This window comes from Vigna unguiculata, chromosome 10 (genome assembly GCF_004118075.2).
Source record: "Vigna unguiculata cultivar IT97K-499-35 chromosome 10, ASM411807v1, whole genome shotgun sequence".
Lineage (NCBI taxonomy): Eukaryota > Viridiplantae > Streptophyta > Magnoliopsida > Fabales > Fabaceae > Vigna > Vigna unguiculata.
The window spans coordinates 15,701,665-15,723,016 of record NC_040288.1 but is presented as its reverse complement, the minus strand read 5'-3'; positions in this window follow the sequence as shown (position 1 = coordinate 15,723,016).

Below are 21,352 nucleotides of genomic sequence, written 5' to 3'. Positions count from 1 at the left end.
TCTGCATTATTACCCATGAACACAAGGTCATCAACATAAAGAGCTATAAACATTATCCTACCTCCATGCTTCTTTATATATAGTGCGTGTTCAACCGGGCATTGTTCATATTTATTTTCCACGAAATAAGTGTGGATTCGTTCATTCCACGCCCTTAGAGCTTGTTTTAGGCCATAAAGAGCCTTTTTTAGCCTCAACACCTTCTTTTCTTCACCTCTCCTCATGTAGCCGAGTGGTTGCGCAATGTAGACCTCTTCCTTTAACACACCATTCAGAAAAGCTGACTTTACGTCCATTTGGAAAATGGGTCATTTGTTCTGAGCTGCTACAGAAATTAGTAGACGAATAGTCTCCATCCTAGTAACCGGTGCAAACACCTCGGCATAGTCAACTCTTTCCCTCTATTTATAGCCTTTTGCCACCAGTTGAGCTTTATATCACTTTATCTCACCTTGTACGTTCATTTTCTTCTTGAAAACCCACTTTACTCCAATGGGTCGAGCTCCTTGTGGTAACTCAGATAGTTCCCATGTGTTGTTACGTTCTATAGCAGCAATCTCTTCGTCCATTGCCTTCTTCCATTTCTCATCCACCATGGCTTCTTCAAAACTAACATCTTCCGATTCTGCCAAAAGACATAAAACATGTACCTCGTTAGTTGTATTATATATGTCTTGTAGGATCCAAGTTCTAGGCTGCAATGGTTCTTCTTCCTCATCAGAGACCTCCTATTGTCTTGCTGGTACATTGTCTAGATTTCTTCTTTCACTTGTTAGGCTTCCAAAGGTAGTTTCCGAGCTCCCACTTGTCGTTGCTAAGCTTTTAATTGTCACTGCCGAGTTGTTCCATTCGTTCTCCTAATATATTACAACATCTCGACTCACAAGAACTTTGTTTGTTATTGGATTAAACAATTTATAACCCTTTGTTTTTTCATCATATCCAATAAAAACAAGTTTCTTACTCATGTCCTCGAGCTTGGTTCTTTCTAGCGCTGGAACATGAGCATATGCTACACTGCCAAATACCTTCAAGTGAGATACACATGGTTTCTTTCCACTCCATGTTTCCTGTGGTGTCTGTCGATTGAGCTTTGCATGAGGAGACATGTTCTGCACATATACTGCATATTGCACTACTTCAGCCCAAAATTCTTTTGACATATTCTTACCTTTCAACATTACTCGAACCATGTTGAGAATTGTCTGATTCTTCCTTTCAGCAACTCCATTTTGCTGTGGTGAGTATGAAGCTATCAAAAATCTTCTAATGCCAAGCTCCTCACAGTACCTCATGAAATCGGCTAATGTGTATTCACCTCATCTATCTAACCGAACAACTTTAATTTTTGTGCCCGTTTCATTTTCAATCATTACTTTAAATTTCTTAAACACTTCAAATACTTCAGATTTCTCCTTCAAAAAATAAACCCATGACTTCTGAGAGAAATCATCAATAAATGTTCAAAAATACCTCTTACCACTTAAAGATACAAGAGTAATTGGTACATAAACATCTGTATGCACCAGGCCGAGCTGTTCCTTCACCTGATACTCAGTTGTCTTTGGCAACGAGGCTTTTTGGTGCTTGCTGAGTACACAATCTTCATAAAAATTCTTCTTAAATTCTATGTTTGGCAATCCACGCACCATTTCTTTTTGTACTAGCTCGGTCAACCCTCCAAAGTGCAAATGGTCGAATCGAAAATGCCATTTTATTGGTTCATCCTCGACATCGAGTTTCAAATACCTCAGCTGCAGTTTATACATTCTGTTTTGTTTCATTTCTACTCGGGTAATAAGTTGTCTGAGTTTATCCCTCAACTTCAACACTCGATCTTTCATGATGACTAAGTACCCCTTTTCCATTAACAGCCCCATACTTAATATGTTGGTTTTGAGGTCAAGTAGTAGTACAGATCTCGAATTGTCCCAATTTGTCCATTCTTTTGAGAAAAACATATCGTACCTCGTGCTATTACCATCATCTTGGAAGCGTCTCCAAATGACACATGTCCAGCTTCAATTTTGGAGAGCTCGTCAAACATAATTTCATCTCCATACATATGCATTACTAGCTTCAATGTCTAGATATCAGATCGAGTTATTTTCGACTCGCAAACCAAACTCGGTGTTTGTGCTAGAGTTCGGACCAAGCTCGATATTTGAGCTCCTTGTCAGCAACATCTCATCCTTATCAGTTTCCTCCTTGCCAAATTCTTCATATCATGTGCAAAGCTCTTCACATCATGTGCCGAGCTCGCTTCGCTACTGGTCATCAACAATATTCAAGCTTGTTCTTCAACCTCTTTTGTAAGAAGATTGGTTGATTCATTTCTCCTATTTTGAGATCGACAATCCTTTGCAAAATGATCGGTCTTACCATAGTTATAACACTTGACCGGTCTACACTCATTTGCATAGTGACCGGGCTTGCCGCACTTGTAGCACTCACCATTGTTGCCTAACCGACCTCTTCGGCCTCGACCTCGACCTCGCCAATTTTGCAGGCTAGGAGTGTCATCTTCGTAATCATCTCGACCTTGACCACTATGTCCTCGACCTTTGTTTCCAGGACCTCGGTTTTGACTCCCGTGATCTCTTCCTCCTCTACCCCGAGTGTTCTGAGTTTCAAACGCCTTTTTCTCCTTGAAATTTGTCCTTGCTTGGAGAGCTTGGCCAAAGTAGTCCTCCTTCATCTTTCTTCTTCTTTGCTCATAGGCTTCTAGAGACCCAGCAAGCTCCTCCACCGTGAGCTTTGAGAGGTCTTTGGATTCCTATATAGCACACACAATGTTGTTGAAGTCAATTGTCAATGACCTCAAAATTTTCTCCATAACTCGGTTTGCAGGCAACGACTCCCCATTCTTGGCAAGTTGGTTTGCCACAGTCTCCACCCAATATATGAACTCAGTTACCCCTTCGTTCTCCTTCATTTGCAACCTTTCAAACTCTCTTCTGAGAGCTTGAAGACAAACCTGTTTCACACGGTCATCTCCCTTATATGTTTTCTCCAAGAACTTAACCTTCACTTGTTGATTAACTAGCATGTTCTCATCATCATTAATCCATTGAAGTTTATAAGGGTTAAAACATGCTACACCTATTGGTAGTGAGTTTTGGAGTTTAAATTTGAACCTAATTTTTGAGTTGCTCATGGAATAGAATTGTGAAAAGGACAGGATGGCACCTCCTAAACTAAAAATAAAAAAGTGAAATATGAAAAAAAAAAATCATATTTTTCAGGGCATGTAAAAACAAAAGAGGAGAAACTAAAACAATCCACATGTAGTATAACTTCTTGATGAATTTGCTTGCTATTTTAGTTTTTTACATATCTTGAAATGTATACTTAGCATATCTAAGTGTGAAATTCTTTAAAATCCACATTGAAGATACAATGCTCCATTTTCATAGTTCTTGGTTCAACAAATTTCATTTTTTGTACTTAAATTCTAAACTAAATCACTTGGATTACTTTTGTGTTTTTACTTTTAAATTTTCTATAATTTTATTGTTTGTCATTTCATTGAAATTATTTTAGTTTGCCATCTTCATTATTTCATTTAAAAGTAGTGTAGTTTTCAAATTATTTTTTCTTGATTTTTGTTTATTACTCTTGATTGCTTCGAAAATAATTGACTTTTTCTTGAATCTTGAAAGAAGTCGCCTCTTGCTAAGGTATCCTTTTAGGTGTTGTAGATAGAACAAGAATGAAACTACTTATGAAGAGACGTTCGAAGGAAAAGACTTTTTGGAAGAAAAAACATGGAAAGAGGCATAATTGAGACCTGGACTAAAATCTACCTTCAAAATATATCAAACAGTTGAAAGTCAAGCTTGTGACAAACATTTGTCACTAAAACATAAAATCCATAGCATAATTTGAGGGTAGTTTGTACCCGTTGCTAAGTTATTTTGTCATGGAATTTCTTTTAAGTCTGTTATATTTTTCTTAGTTTTTAGTTTTCATTTTTTTTTCTTTAGAAAATATCTTTAGTACAATCTCATCTTCCACTCTAAAATATGTAATAGTTTAACCTTAGACTTTTGAAAGTGTTCCAAGAGACTCTAAGTGTCACTTGGACTTTCACCTTAGGAACTTGTCTAGTTTACTTTTAAACTTTTCTATGCTTTTAAATCTTCTAATTTTTACTATAGGTCTCCAAGGCAAATTAGGTTTTATCTCTCAAGTATTTAGAGATTTTCCTTTGGTTCTTAGGGGTGTGCACACACACACATAGATGAATATACTTTTAATTTTTTCTTACAAAATTTGTCAAAATAAATGTCTAGGAAATGTTTTTTCTAGGAAAGATTTGGTACTGAAACAAGTTTATATGTGAGCCACCTCTCGTTCTTGAGAATTTAGATATGTACTTTTACTTGTTAAAATCGTCTCCAAAAACTTTTTTTTAAAATCTCTATCTCTCAATTTTTTTAAAATCTTATTAAAACTTTGTGAAAATAATTTTGATAAAAAAATGAGTGATCATAATCATCATTCTAGTGTGCATGGTAGTTTTAGGGATTATCATGAAGAGGAGACCTTAAAAGGTTGAATGAAAAATACAAAAAGGAGATATATAAGATCTTAAGAACATTTGTGCTAGTTTATGAAAACCTAAGAAAAATCCAAGAGAAAACATAGGAAGGGCCAAGTAGAAGAGGACGATATTAAATGCATAAATTTACTTAGACATTTTATGTAGATTTTGTGCAAAAATTTAAGGCTTAGAGATTAAGTTTTTAGAATACTAGATTTAGATAAACTATGTTATCTCCAAGATATATCTTTAAGATTATCTACACGGTGTATCTTTAAGGTTGTCTAAAATTGTAATGTCTCTTGAATCTTGTGCAGAATAACCTTAATAAACATCTTTTATCTTGTAGAAAGCACAATTCAATAGATGATCTAATGGGCCTCAACATTCGGCTACACAAAGCATAGTTAAAATGCTCAAGGACATGTATACATTTTATTAAATAATGAAAACTCAATTCCGGGATGAATGTATGTATTTAAAGCTCATTTTATCCGATTTAAACAAAAGTAAATTAAAACAATAGATTTAAACATATTTATCCTTTAAGAAAGCTTATATTAGATTACGTATGAGTGCATATAAACATACTCATCACTGACCTTTATCTTTTCATATAAAAACGTTTTCAAAGTTAGTAAAGGGCATTGTTTATTTACCTTTCCCATTAGAAACATTTTTCTTAGCTTTATTTTAATAAAGAAACTTATATCACTTTCTTTTAATGTTTATTGTAGATTAATATTTGACCCTAGAGGAAAATAATGAAACAAATAATCAAGGTTGTTGTCACTAAGCATCAATCTGATCTTAGGAAAAATCCTTTTGAAGAGGGGATAATAATGGAAACCATGCAATCACAATCATTAGCTAAGAAGATAGAAAAAGATGAGACCTCACAAAGGAGACTCTACATTTGAAGAGTAGAATACTAAGATTTTATTATTTCTTCTCAGTGTTCTACAAAATTGTAGAGGTGTGTTTATCTTGTATTCTTTGTAGGTTTTTCTAGAGACACATTAACTGAGCTTTATTTTGGATAGCTAAAAACCTACGAAAACTCAATTGTTTTCTATCAAACATAAAAGATATTGTAGAATAGAAGTCCCACCAAGTGGAATGTATCACTGTTAATGTAAAATAGAAAGAATCTTTGTTTGGTTGGATAGGGGTTGTTAATTGCCTTTGTTCAACTTGGTTTTTGTCTTATTTTTTAGTCCCACATTTTCTAGGATATGAACAGTAAGAGACTTATGCATGCATAAATAAATTCATTGTCACCTTGTATAGAAAACTTTGAATAAGAATTGATTTGTTATTTTACTAATCTTATCCAATAAATGTCATTAAATGTTAGTAGTATTCTCTTCATTCTCTCTAAGGTACCTTTTTTGGTACAGAAAAATTTGAATTCCTCCAAATTTGAAAAGTTAAGATTTTTTTTTCTTTTGTTGTGTAGAGAGAATACCATTTTATCATCAACAATTATCATTATAATCATTGTCATATATTGACAAGAAAAAAAAACTGAAGTGGTAGTTTTTTAAAGAGTTCTTATTGTATTTTGTACATATACGAGGACATTTAAAATTGTCATAATCAGGTTACATTGATAACTCTCAACCATGGTTATGCCTATTTACACTAGTGCAAGAATGGCTTATAACATCACCCATTCCATGTCTGCCTAAGAAAAACCCAACGTTGAAAATGATCGGCGGTATTTTTGTAAATAAACACTAAAATTGACGTCAGAGCGCGAGAGTCAAACATCAAATGACATCGGTGCGACCACCTCCGACGTCAAGTAACGTCAGTGCACCCAATGTTAGACATCTAAAAATGTCGGGGCTCCTATGATTCGACGTCAAACTCATTTCCAGTTTAAAAAATACGCAAAACCCTTTTCTGTTTCCCTGTTCCTTTGCGCTCTCCTTCTTTCATAGCGACCCAATGGTTGCGACAAGTTTTCCACCACCATGAAAGGTGATTTTTATCTCATTTAACTCGAATGGAAGTTGATTGGCACCCTTGGTTTACATTTTTTAAGGTTTTCACTAATTGATTTGACCAGGATTCACGTGGCAGCATCGGCGAGGTTGTGCAACTCCTCCGGTGACGTTCAACAATGCCAGCGAAGTCCAGTAGCGGTGGCAACCCATTATGTACCATCCAGTAGCGACAACCACGCGGTCTCCCCTCTCTCTTGTTGGCAACGACTCCCCTCCACTCCACATCGACATTTTGGGACCCTCTAAGGTTAGTTTCTTGGTTTTGATATACACTACATTGACTTCATTGATTAGGATGTGATTTTGATTATGTTTCCTTATTATTAGGTAAATATTTTTACAAATTTGAGCAACTTATGTTGAAGAATGTTATTTTGATAAACTTTTTTAGATTGTATTTTTAGTTTCTATTAGATATTTGATTAATTTTAATTTTTTTTATATATTTGATTGATTTACTAGCTATATTTTAACTTTGTTTGTGTAATTTAATTTTAGTTTTATTGAGATTTGTTGTAATTTTAGTTAAACATTGAGCGAACCTTATTAGTTCTCGTTTTAGATTTCATAGAAATTATTAAATTTTTAATCGTTTGTATTAAATCTTGAATTGTTCGATCGAACAATTTGAAAAATATATTTTTCATAATCGGCAATAACATGTACATTGAGGTTTATGCATAAATTTGATAAAATTTTGAATGAGGAAATTTTGTGTTGTTTTGATGCATACTTGATTTTGATCATTAGTAATCACTATCCTTTTATGTGCTTCAGAGACCAATGCGAAATGTTGTCAAAATTTTGTCAAATTTATGATGTTTGACTTCTTTGTATATATGTTAGCAAATTATGAAAAATATTTTTTTTAAATGGGTAGGCCTCACCTTGTGAGAGTTAAAAGTTTGAGATTGATGAAGTTTTTTACGAACATAGTAAGGATCGAAGCTGGATGAGTGAATGTTGTGTCCTTGTGTCTGTTGTCTTTGTTAACAAGACATATTTTGGTCCTTGTGTCCATTGTCTTAATCAAATACGTCAAGACTTGGGCACAATGCGTGATCATTTATTCATCTTTAGTTTAGTCAAGAGTTATACACTTTGGACTTGGAATGGAGAAGTATTAGATAAGCCTACGACGTCACAAGGAACATATTATGTAAATGAATTGATGAGTAATCACTTAGAAGACATGGTACTTGATGTTGGGAGGGAAATTTTGGAAAAACTCATTTATATGATTCTCTTAAGTTTGATTCAAAGGAAGAGTTGTACCTAGGATGCAATAACTTTACGTGACTTTGATGAGTCATTATTTTCCCCTATTCCATTGCATTTTTTGTGTTCATCTTTATGCTTGTTTAGTGCTTAATTGTCTATATTTAGTGCATTTTCGTCTAGTGGGCTTTATTGGACCATTATTCTGAATTTTGATTAATTTAGCATTAATTGGTCTAATTTTCGTTTCTAATTAGTTTTAGGTATTTTGTGAAGCAATTTTAGAGCTTGGATTCTAATCATAAGGTGAAGAGAGAGTTGTCACGTCATTTCCACATCATTGCCATGTCTGCACCATGTCTATTAGCCTATCCACGTCATTAGGCCAACATTTTCAATCCATAGTGGCATTTTTGTAAATATGTGGATCTATGGTGATGTGACCACGAGTTGGAATAGGTTTTAGGGTTCAAAGACAGCCATCTTCTTCCCCCATTCAATTCTGACGTTTTTTAGGGAGCACCCACTTGGGGTTTTCATTTTCCTCTCATTATCCACATGTTTTGGAGCATTTTTGAGCATTTTGCACATTTTTCAGTCCATTTTCTTCATGGTGGTAATGTATTTTCGTTTACCTTTAATTTATAATTTCAATTCCATGGCTTTCTAATCTAGTACATTGACTACTTGAAGGAGATGCAATTAAGCTTTGAGGTTTTGTGTTTTGCATTTGCATTTTGCCTCTCTTCATCTTTATTTTGTGATAAATGGATAATCTTATTCTATTAATGCTTAATTTACATATTGGGTAATGTGTTCTTGGTTGATTTTGTTCTTGCTTAAGGAATTAGGTTGGCTGCCATAAATGAATAGATGTATGCATTGCTTAATTGCATATTGAAACATGTTTTTGACCCTCACTTAATGGGTTTGAACGAGTGGATTGGGTGAGACTAGAACCCTAATTATGTGACCAATGATAAGGGAAATTGCATTCGAATTTAAGGAAGTCAATATTGTTTTTAATCTATTATTTTTTTAACATTTGCAAAACCATTTTATTTATTTTCATAATTCTGAAATTTCAATATGAATCTGCCAAACCCCCTACCCCCTCCCTTTGTGTCAAATTGTATGTGGAACCTTTGATTGAAAACAATGGTCATTGGAAGACGACCTTGGGTTAACTCTTGAGTATTGCATTTAATTGTTTATTTGGTTGGGTACGACCTCAATCACACTTGCAATTCCTAGGTACGAGTTGTTGAAGACTGCTCAGACTAAGTTTGATGGGCAAATGAGATCACAATAAACTCAAATCATATATCAAAAAATAATAAGTACAAATCCTATTCGACTATCATAGTTCATATGTTTCACCTTTTTTATTAAACTTGCTTACGTGGTGCAGGATGAGTTAGTTGAGCAAGAGACTCAAGGTTCGTTTGTTGGCCATGGTCGGGACGATATAGTCACAATGAGAACTGGAAGGCCAGAGCACCCAGGTCGTGTGCATGGTCTAGGAGTTGTCATTGGTTTTCGAGATTACTTTGGTCAACCCCAAAGAAGTAACAAATCCCTGATCAAGAGACCTTGAGGAGGATGAAGCAACAAAGGGAGGAAAGATTCAACCAACGCATAAGAGTTATGGAACAATGTTTCATGGAATAACTTCAATAACAACAAAAATACAAAGAACACTTGAAGAAAACATTTAGTCCATCCAGTAACAAAATATGGAGTTACCAGCTCAAGCTCCAACAAGACAACGTGTCAGCACTAAAGGCTCATGCTCTGGTGCAGATCATACTACCTACATAAGTTAGTATGAGCTATTTGTTGATAGAGATCCCCCGCGCGTACTGGCCATAGGACGACAACTCCAAGGTAGGGAGACTATCCATGGTGCTCCTCTATTGTCCTAGTACGCGCGTGTCATGATTGATGAAGTTTGAGATCCCCATGCTTAAGTGCTTGTGCCAACTTTAGCAATCTAATTTGTTGGGGAGGCTTTAGGCACATTTATAGCTTGGCCTAAAGCATTGATCATGCCATACTTTAGCCCACCAAAGGTATTACGACATCACATTCCTAATAATTCAATCTTACAATTTATAAAGTTTTTTATGTCATACCTTTCCAAATCTTTATTTCAGTTATCCCGTTCTGAAAAGCAGCAGGTTTGGCATCCACGTATTATATGTGAAGATGATGACATGGCAGAAGTAGAAGATGATCATCTGAGAAAGCTGCTGACAAAATTACACAAGTTAAAGAGGGGACCAGTACAAGAAGAGTGGGAGTTAAGAGTATTTGGCCTTCATTGCCATATCCCATTGTACATAAACCTGAACAATGCACTAGAGATCATTGCGGGAGACAAAATGTTGAATATTTTAATCATACAACTATGGTGCATGTAAGATTTTTTATTGTATTCCATATTTAAAACATGGAATTGGTACCTTTTAATTTATACTTAACTGTCTTCCTATAGGTACATGGACAAAGTCATTGTAGACCAAGGTCGATCATTCGTCTACAGATTCATTGAACCTCAGACCATTAAACCTTCTAGAAACACACATGACCACATCAAACTTTATTTGCAAACATGGATGGCTGAGTAAAATAGAGAGATCTACTTTGCGCAATACATTGATGAGTAGGTGTTATTGCTTGTAATATTTTATGAAGTATTATTAATTATTTGACTAACTACTTGTTTTTTATGGTAGATCCTATTGGCAACTACTGGTCATCATTCCAAGACAATGCATAGTTTTGTTCATGTCATTAGAAGATTAAACCTACTTTGAAAAACATGTTACAAGAGTAAGTGTTACTTTTTTTCATATCATCTACTCTATTATATTAAAACTAACTTATGTATCTACTTAGTTACATTAAACTAACCTATGTTTTATGTTTCCACAATTTCATTAGAATTATGGGTAAGCCTAGATGCCAACAACTTAAAGTATTATATCCAAAGGTTGGAACTCATTCATTTTAAAGTTATTAATTTCGGCATGTCAACTTATGACTTTGATATGTGATTATTTTCTTTGTAATGTTTAGTGTAACAAGAAAGAAGATTCATGGGAATGTGACTATTATGTCATGTCTTGTTTAAGAACCATCACCCGAGTTGCAATTAAAGATGATTGGATATAGGTAATAATATATATACCTTTCCCATATGATAAATCATATCAAACTTTAAACAATGATATTCATACATAATGAAGTTGTATTATTTTTTCACCGATTCAAGAATTCATCACCTTTGTCAAATGACATTATCCAAATAATACGACAGGAGTGAGCAACATATTTATTTGAAAGATGAAGTTAAGACCACCAGCATTAGAACTTTTTTCAAAAAATTTGTTAGACAACAATTTCATGATGAAACTTTTAGTTTGGTGTTAATTATATTACTTTAGAATACTTTAGTGTTATTAGATATAACTATAAGTCCAAAAATGTATAAGAAATATTTAAAAATTGTTTTGGAATTTTTCTGGTTTTCAGGTATGGGAAAATTGTAAATACAACAAAAATTAAAAAAAAAATAGCACCGTTTGACGTCTGGCAAGACACCACCAAACATCAAACGGTGTTGTTTTTTGCCTCCTTTTAGCGCGAAAATGGATATCAGACCCTGCTAGCCCTGATTTCAACTAACGTCGACCCTCTAAGCCCCCGACATTAATGGACGTTGGTGTATGGTTCCGACGTTAATTTTGACATCACCCAATACGACGTCGGTGTTTGGGCATATGTCAAAGACCAAAAATATCGGACATTAAAAGTTTTTTTATGTTAGTGTTAGTTTATATATTTAGGTTTGTAATTTAGGAAAGATGTGAGTTGATGCACTATCCTCAAATAATTATAAAATGTTTCCTTAAACATTTAAAGCAACATAATATGCTCCTCCAAAAAATACATCAACTAACTCTTGAACACACCACTCCAAATATTAATTGAGGTGGTAGGTATTGTTTATTGATTTTAATCTCTTTTTTATTCTTAAAGCACACTAGAAGTATTTTTCTTTTCAACCGCATAGAAATTTTCGATCTTCATGTTACTTTTCCTTGGATTTTATTTTCTAAATGCTTCTTTCTAGAAACTTTATGTCTTTCTCTTTCTTGATCATCCCGTAACTTCTTATCCGACTATTTTTCGGTATTATATACAATCATCCCTTCATTAATCTTTCCTTCAATTCCTTCATTACCTTTGATTTCTTTACTTCCTTAGATTCCTTTATATCAATAATTTATTCTTGATACTATATTCTTAACAAAATGCCCAATAAGATTATCATTCATGACTCTAATGAAGGATATTCTCTTGATCTTCATCGAAATCTTGAAAATTGGCTAACCGTATGTATTTTGTAAACCTACACAAACGAAAGCATTGCTTAAACATAAAGGCCACATGGACTATCTTCTCACTAACCCTTCATTAAAAGGCACTTAACATGTGTACTTGAGTGTAACCACCATTGCAGAAGAAATATTCATTCTGTCAGCTTGCCATTTTAGGCCAAATATCATTTTGAATTTCTCAAGAGACTTTAAAACCCTTTAATTTTCTCTACCACACTTTACGCCCTCTTTTCTCTTTCAAAATCATTGCTTTACTTATGTTCTTTCCTGAGATTTCCCCATTTCCTCTTTGTCTCAAAGAATCATTTGTCCTCTTTTTTACTAATTGAATGGGTTCTGATTTAATGAGGAGGATCCTTTTCCTTTTCTTTGGTTGTTGTGGAGAAAAGCAACTGAATATTTTTCTAACAACCTTGACATATGTCATGGCTTACCCGTCATAGATAGGACTTCATTAATAACACTAATATCCTTCGGCTTTGTATTATCCAGTGCTTCTAACACATGGAAGTTCACCTCCTCGTCTTGATCTCGAACTTTTAGCTTGCCCATCTATGATAACTTTGGTAGTTTTCACTAATGGTCCTCCAAGGATGAGAGGGACCTTAGTATCTTCCTCTACATCAAGTATGACAAATTTACTAGAAAAGTGAACTTGTCCACCTGTATAAGTACATCCTCCACAACTCCATAAGGGCATTTGGTTGATCGATTCGCAAGTTGTAAAGTCATCCTTATTAGTTTGAATTCAAGGCCTTCAATTCTCTTAAGCATAAATAAGGGCATGAAATTGATGCTTGCTCTCAAGTCAATCAACGCCTTCCAAATAGCCAAATATCCAATTATGCAAGGAATAATAAATATATGAGGATCCTTGAACTTCGGAGGGAGAGCATTCTGAATGATCGCATTGTAGTTTCCTTGGACCTCAACGGTGTCTTCCTCTTATGTACTTTCTCTTCCTTGTCAACAAATATTTCAAGAATTTTGCATATGCATGCATTTATTTTATTGCTTCCAACTATTTAAAGATCTTTATGAATCGCTCAAATTGCTTCTTTTTATCTTTCTTGGATGGTACTAAAGGAAGAATTTTCTCCACATTTCCTTCTTTTCTTCTCTCGATTTTCTCCTCTTTTTTATTTTCTATTTTTTTCTTCTTTCCATTGTCCTTCTCTATCTCCCTTTTTTCTCTTTTTCTTCATACACATTCCCACTTTGCGTTATAATTGCATTACAATGCTCTTTGGGTTCACCTTTGTGTTGGCTATAATTTTTTTTCGAAACTTTCTTCCACGTTCTTTGCTAATTGAACCAATTGTGTTTCCAAATTATGAATAGAGGCTTTTGTGCACTTATGATTTAAAAAAGACACTTGCATGAATTGTTGAAATATCTCCTCCAATTTTGTTTGTCTCTCATGCAAGGAAGGTTCTTGTTATTGTTGCTTATTGGATGGTCCAACTTGTCCCATGCTTGGATGAGATTTCCATCCTTGATTGAAATTCCCACAGTTTCCTTATCGACCTTGATTTCCTATGTAATTGGCTTCCTCTTGTGACTGACTTAGCATGGCGCATTGCCCATTAGCATGTTGTTGGTGTTGTACTTCGGAAGTAAGAATTTCAAATAAATAACTATATATAGATTAGAATGCTATAAATAAATATAATAACAAAATTATAAATTAATATAAAGGATAAATACATAAACGAAGATAAATGAAATGAAATAAATAAATAGATCAGTGCGTAACTAAAGATAAATAAAATAAAACAAATAAATAAATAAATAGAATCAATACTTAACTGGAGATAAATTAAATAAAATAATTAAACATGATCAATCTGTAATCGGAGATAGATTAAATTGTTGAAAGGGAGAGCCTGTTCAATCCAACAAAGATGATTTTGATGATGTCCAAAGTCATACAAACACCTTGTATCACTGTTTTAGGCTTAGTCCTGAACTTATCATTTGTATAGGTGTTGTATATCTAGGATTACATGTAAGCCAAACTTGAACTGTATAGATTAGCTGTCAAACTCTTGAATATGTCAAATGCAGAAGTTGTTAATGGATTGGATATTTAACTAATGGATTATCAAAAGGTACTGCACTAATGTAGTGAAAATTCACCCACGATAATCGATTAGGTAAATTCCCTAATCCATTAATCTCATCAAGGTGCAATTGTGTGGAGGCATTGCATCTAGGAGGAGTTCTTGATTTGTGGATCAAGCTCCTTAGCCTTTAGGGTCTGAATTATATAGATGTTCTTGTAATTCTTGTAACTCTATTGATTTAGTGGAATCCTCCTAAGCTCGAGTTGCTTAGGAGAAGACTGAACATAGATTCATTTTGAATTGAACCAATATAAAAATTGTTGTGTTCTTTTGCTTCTTTCATCTTTTATTCATTTCCTAATTGATTAAATCAGTTTATCAAACACAAAGTTGGAAAATTGGTTATTGGGGTTATAAATATTAACCTTGTGTTTGGATGAAGATTTGAACAATTCTAAAAAATTGAAATGCATTGCATTTAAATTCCTTACAATTGAATTCCATTCATTTTCTAAATAATTTATTTGGATAGAGTAATTAAAATATTTATATTTCAATTTCTTGTTTGGATAAATTAATTGAATTTTTCTTATGAAATAAACTTTCCTTTTAAAAATATTTATTTTGATATATATATAACGTTGGTATTTGTTTAAAAATCATTTTTTTTATCAAATCATGCTTCCTTGATTTTCAGCTTGTTATCCTCTACCATAATTATTTTCTAATGACTTATTTCACACATTCAAAATAGATATTAAATGTAAACAAGCATAAAGCAACTAAAATAGAAAAGAAAATCCAAAAACAAGATCAAGTTCATGATTAAACAAAACAAAAGTTATGGAGTAGTTGATTTTATTCACAAAACTTAATACTAATAAAAGGTAGAAAATAATGTTATCAAGAGGTAACTTGGTTGAAAACTTTGTTTGTCCTCAAGTAAGAGGTAACTTGGCTTAGGAAGACAACAACTCAACAAAGGTCAAATAACTAAGATGCAAGTTCACACAACCAATTCAGATAACATTTATGAATGCTCTCATTTCAACACAAATCCAAAGTGAATATGTGAAACCTTGTAAATTGTAAGGCCCACTTATTATTCTGCCCTAATTTTAAGGGCTACCTGATGAGTTCAAATTTTTGCCCTCATTTAATATTTAAATTTGGGGATTTAATTGAATTTTCTGTGCTCAAAGATTGATTTAATTAGGATTTGTGATTATTGGATTTATTGAGTAAGTTTGGTAAAAGTGGCGTAAAAATTGATTTTAGTTGCACAAAATATTATTGGATATTCTAACGTTTGTTAATGCAGCTGGAATTTATTTTTGGTCATTAATAGTGTGATTTTGAAATATTCAAAGTTACAAAATAAGTCCAAAATTAAGAAATTCTGGAAAAGAATAAATCAGGAGCTAAATGCACCCCCAGATTTTATTTGCACACTCCTTCTAAAGTGGACCACCAAAAACCCTGTTCTGCCCCCCAGTTTTCACTAAGTTGCACCCCTCCTACCACTTAAACTCCACTCAACCAGATCATGCCATGTGGCAATCCCCACCTTTTAAAATTAGCCAACCAGAACAAGCCACGTGTCACAATCCTTGCACTAACAAGCTGTCCAATGGAAGGGTGCCACGTCATCATCTTCATCTCCAAAACAGAAACCCTAATTTTCCTCCTCACCTACCATCACAATGGCAGCCGCCGGCCACCATTCACGGACCTCTTCGTCAGCCGCGCCGCCACTTCCATCGTCAATCTCCACCGCACCTGCAACCTCCACCATCTTCGTCCGCAACAGCAGTCACAACAGTCATGGCAGCTCCCCTCCATTCTTCATCATCAACGCGCAGGTTTCAACCTCCATCTCCTTCATCTCGCCGGCCACCACTGCATCACCATCACCATCACAGCGCCTGTAGGTTTGCACACGGCCACCACAGTTCCATCAACCATGCTGCAGCGAGTGCAACCACCATGCCTCTCCGTCTCCATTGCAAATCGGCAGCAAGTTTTTCCGACCACCGCGAGCCACCATCGCACTCCACGCTCAACAGCAGCCAGATCGCGAACCATGGTGAATTCAAAACGCAACAGCGGGAGCTTCGTCGGAGCAGACAACAACGAACCACCAACGCGAGGCACCTTGCACAGTTGTGAACGCAAGCTTCATGCACCAGCAGCGGCGACACGACCATCCTCCATCAGTTTTAACGTAGATCTGCCTCACCGCACCACCATCTTCTCGCCATCGTCATCCATTGACGCAGCAGCAGCGAGGAGCAAAACCTGAATGGCAGCGTCCACAAACCTCCACCACCGCGCCTTCGTCGTCGGAAAACGGTAGTCGCAACCGTCATTCACAACCACAAGCATCTGTGAAACCCTAATTTTAAGAGAAGGAGATGGCTGCCATGTGTCAGCGTCTCAATGGACACTGAAATGGTCAAAACTGGTCAACACTGGTCAACTGGTTAAAGTCAACAGTCAACTCTGGTCAAAACTGCAAAAATGGTTAAATAAGAGGGGTAGAATTGTAAATTTGGCAGAAATTAAGTTGCTAATTAATTAAATAAAAATAAAAGATTTTAGCAACCGACAGATAAAGCCCGAAGTCCAGTTGAAACCTATATAAAGAGACTTAAGGGAGCAGAGAAGGACACAACTTTGACACTTAGAACTCTCTGGTTTTGGCAGACACTGTCACCCATCACATCTCTCATTCTCTCTTTTCTTTTATTTTCTTTCCTTCATCATATATTATCATGTATTCCATCAAAGCCATGGAGGGCTAAGCTTTAAGGGTTGATTCCACTGTAATTTCTTAACTGGATTCTAAGATTAGATGAATTTATGTGTTTGTTATTTTGATTATTGTTGTGGTTTTTGTTTATCTATGTCCTTTGCTTCTTAATCGAATAGAAAATAATGATTTTAAATCTACATGCATGCTAATCATATGAGTTAAAAGGTTTTTAAATTAAATTGAGACTTTACTTTAATTTTATTTAGAAACTTTCATTTGATTAAATAAGTTTTTGCCAATAATTGAGACTTTACTTTGATTAGAGGTAATTAATTTAACTAAAATTAGTCAAGACTTTACTTTGATTAATTAAGTTTTCTATTTGGTGAAGAAACAAAGGAATAGACATGATTAGGCATAGTAAAATTAATTGAGACTGTACTTTGATTGAATTTACTATGGACAATCTAACAATTCTCACTTTTAATTGAGACTTTACTTTGATTAAAAGTGAGAATGCCAACAAATGAATTGAGTCTTTACATTGATTGATTTGTAAATCAACAACAATAATTAATTTAACAATAATCTCTAGATAACCAATGAAGAATCTTATTTAGAAAAAGCAGTGGAATTGGCCTATTTACTATTACTGTGTTTACAATCTTCCGTGTCATTTTCTTTGCATATCAAAACCCCCTATTTTTATAGTTGCTAGTTTTAATTACAGTTTTAAGAATCAAATATTTGAGATCAATTCCGTATTCGTTGTGAGACGACTCAGGGTTATCTTAACCCTAACTATTTTGTTCACTACTAACTTGGCAATACTGAAGTTGCTAAAGTTAAGTAGTGGTAATTTGATCGCCTAACGACAGCGATATCACTACCCCAAGTTAGTTGGGTCTAGGGCTGGGCCGTGGGGTGTCCAAAGCCCTAAAGCAGCCTAACCCCCTCATTTCTGCCACTTTATAGAAAAATAGCCACCTTACTCCTCTCAATCTCTCCCAATAGTGCTCTGCTAGGGTTTTGGATCCCGTTTGTTCTCAAGTTCACACAACCATTTTCTGCTCCGTGTAAGTTGTTCCAACCCATACTCTCTACTTTTCAGTTGAGTTTCACAGTTCCAACTAGGGCTAACCGTAGTAATCTATCTTTGCTCCACTGTCCTTGTTTTCAGCTCACTTTGCAAAAATCAGTGACTTTGCTCTCTTTTCTTCTCTCAACATAAACTCTGCTAGGGTTTGGTCCCCCTTGGTCACGCTAGCTCAAAACCCATTTCCTTCTCACGTAAGTTGATTCTCTAATTGTACCTTCTTTGTTTATGGCCCTAGTGTCATGATTCTAGCTAAGGTTCACATTGGTAACCTGTATTGAATTTGTGCTACCATTTTTCCAGTTTGTGAGTCTGCTCTGGGAGCTTTCGGGCTCATTCGCTTAGGTGTCGAAGTGGTCTGTTAGCATTTTCCAGGTAAGGGAAGCCAAGGTTTTTTGTTCTTGTGTTTTCCCGTTCATTTCACCTCTGTTTCATGTTTGTATAGATTTGTTGTTGTCATATGTGATTTGGGATATGTGAAATTATGTTTTGGTTCGAATACCTGTTGCTGCATGCGTGAACAATGGAGAACCCTGGTATTTTCGCCCAGGCGAGCCAGTCTCGCCCAAGCGAGAGCACCAAAGGTTGCTCCCTGGAACTTGCACAAGCTGTCGCTCAGGCGACGAGCTCCTATTTTGAGCGAGAGTTCATCTCGCTCAAGCGAAGAGGTCTCGCCTAAGCAAGAGAACGTGAATGCTCTTTGTTCCTCTCTTCGAGCTCTCGCCTAAAAGAAAGGAGCTCGCTTGAGCGAGAGAACTCTCTCGCCTGAGCAAGACCTTTCTGCCTGAGCGAGAAGCTGGGCGAGAATGTCTTTTGCTTTATGATTTCCCTTTGTTCTTGGATGAATGACATATGCTTGGTTGGTTTACTATATTAATGCATGATTTGAGTGATGTTGCTTGTATGGAATGGTTCATGGGCTGAATATGATGAGTTTAGTATGGTTCTGGTATGGAATATGAATGAGGGTTGGCTATAAATGTTGGCATGAGATTGGTATGCATGACAAGTATATACTTGATTGATGGAACATGTTGTTGGTATGGTTAGGACGTAATTCCACGATAGTTTCGTGGGGTGCCTCATTGGTTAGGGCGTAATTCCATGAATCTCTAGGTGAGATCTCATGGTGGCGCCTCAATTAGTCAGGACGTAATTCTATGACCCCTGTTAGTGGGAGTTCATAGTGGTGCCTCATTTATATAATTTAGTAAGGATTTAAGGTAAGGATTGCATCTTGACACTCTAAAGAGTCAGTTAATCTCACATAGAGCGTACTGAATCACTGGAACAATTAGCTCGGTAGAGCAGTAAAGGCCACCACAAGTGCAAGGATCCGAATTCGACTAATTATATGTATCCAACTAATTATATGTATCCGGATGAGTCGTGTCCTGAGTCTTAGTATATTGTTTGCAAGTCATAGTATGATTGGTTGACGTGTGTATCTTGGACTATGAGACTATGAAATTGTAAGTAACTGTATGATAAAATCATGTTTTACTATAACTTACCATTTTGCTTGTTTGATGGTTATGTGTGTGGTTTTCGCTGCGTAGCCTATCTAGGTTAGACTCTAGGCTATGGCCCCATGTATTGCCTTATCCTAGAATTTTATTTTGAATACTTTAGATCTGTTACTCTATTTTGTTACTGGCATCGTGGTGTTACATAAATCCCTAGTTATGGTGCCCACAATGTTCCATTGATCAACTTAAGAAATCAATCCTCACTAAAAAAATATTTCACTCAAACACACTAGTGTATAAGTGTGTGTCATTTTGACATCTTCTATCATCCATTTGGTCAACATCTAATTTCCTTGGAGTAAATAATTTTTTTTCAAAAATAGCAAAAAAGAAAAGTTTAAACGAAGAGGATAAAAATAAATTATTTTAAAATATAATAAAAATTAATTAAAACAATTTTCTTTAAATTTAGTTTTAAAAAAAATATTTTAAGTAAATGTTTAAGTAATTTTTAGAAATAGAGTCAACAATAAAAATTCAAAACAAAAATATAAAAATATAAAATATTAATTAAAAAATAAAAAATTATATTTATTTTATTTTATTTTAATTAAGCTAAAAATTAAAAAAAGCAGTTTTAACGTAAACGTGGGGAACAGTTTTTATCAGCTTGATATAAGTATGTATTAAAAAAGATAAAATATATATAGAAAAAAAAAACTTCCATTACAGTTTTCTTAATAGTTTTTTTTTTTCAAAAGTTGATCGAGCATCAATCTCCATAACCATTTCAGACTTCCAACACTATCCATTCTTCCACACGCTCATACATCTTCAGATTCTATCAATCTTCATCTTCCTAATATTTTAAACAAAAACAACTCAATCTCCAATTCAGAACGGGTAACCCGAGAAGCACTCAGGCACATGGCATCACAACATCCATTACACTAAGGTTTTCTCAATCTCCTAATCAGAAACAGAGGACGTTTCCAAAGAAAATCATCACGTTCAAAGAAAAGAGGCAGATGCACACTATGAATACAACATTTCCGGATAGCAATGAACCATAAAGAATCAAACTCGATAGAATTTGAACTTGAAGATACGCTTTTAATTGTGTTCTTATTACCTCTATTTTCTTCCTCTACCCTCTGAAACATCTATTCACAAACTGAGAACCAAAATAACAAATGAAAATAAGAAATTTTGGTTGAGAAAAAAAAAAAAGGAGAACGGAGGTCGTGCTACCGCCCCTGTTGTTAACAGCGACTCCGGCATGGTGCGACGGCATTGGTGGCGAACGAGGGTGATTGACATAGGAGATGTGGCAAGGCTCCCTCTCGTGCGGACAAATGAATAACGATGCTGGAGTTGAATGATGGTGTCGGCGTGGCTTTCTAGGACTTGGATGGAGCCGCAACCGTGGGAGAAAGACTATAACAGTAAATGAGGCTAGCAGAAATAAAGAGAAAGAAGTTGTTATTTGTAATGGCCATTTGTTACTGGTTGTGCTTTGAATTGTTGAATTCTGAGACATTTTGAAACGTTGATTGCAGAAATAAAATTTAGAGTTACCCTGACTCTCTACCCCAGTCTGGTTTATTGTTTGAAGTTACTGTTTCATTGAAATTTTATTTGTGATTGAGATCGGCCGTTGCATTTGGTGCTTCCATTGACTTCCATGGTGGAAAACACCGGAATAAAGGATATGCAGGCCGAAATTCATATCGATGCAGAAGATATTCGTCGTTTAAGGGTAACGGTGGACCAATTTCAAAAAT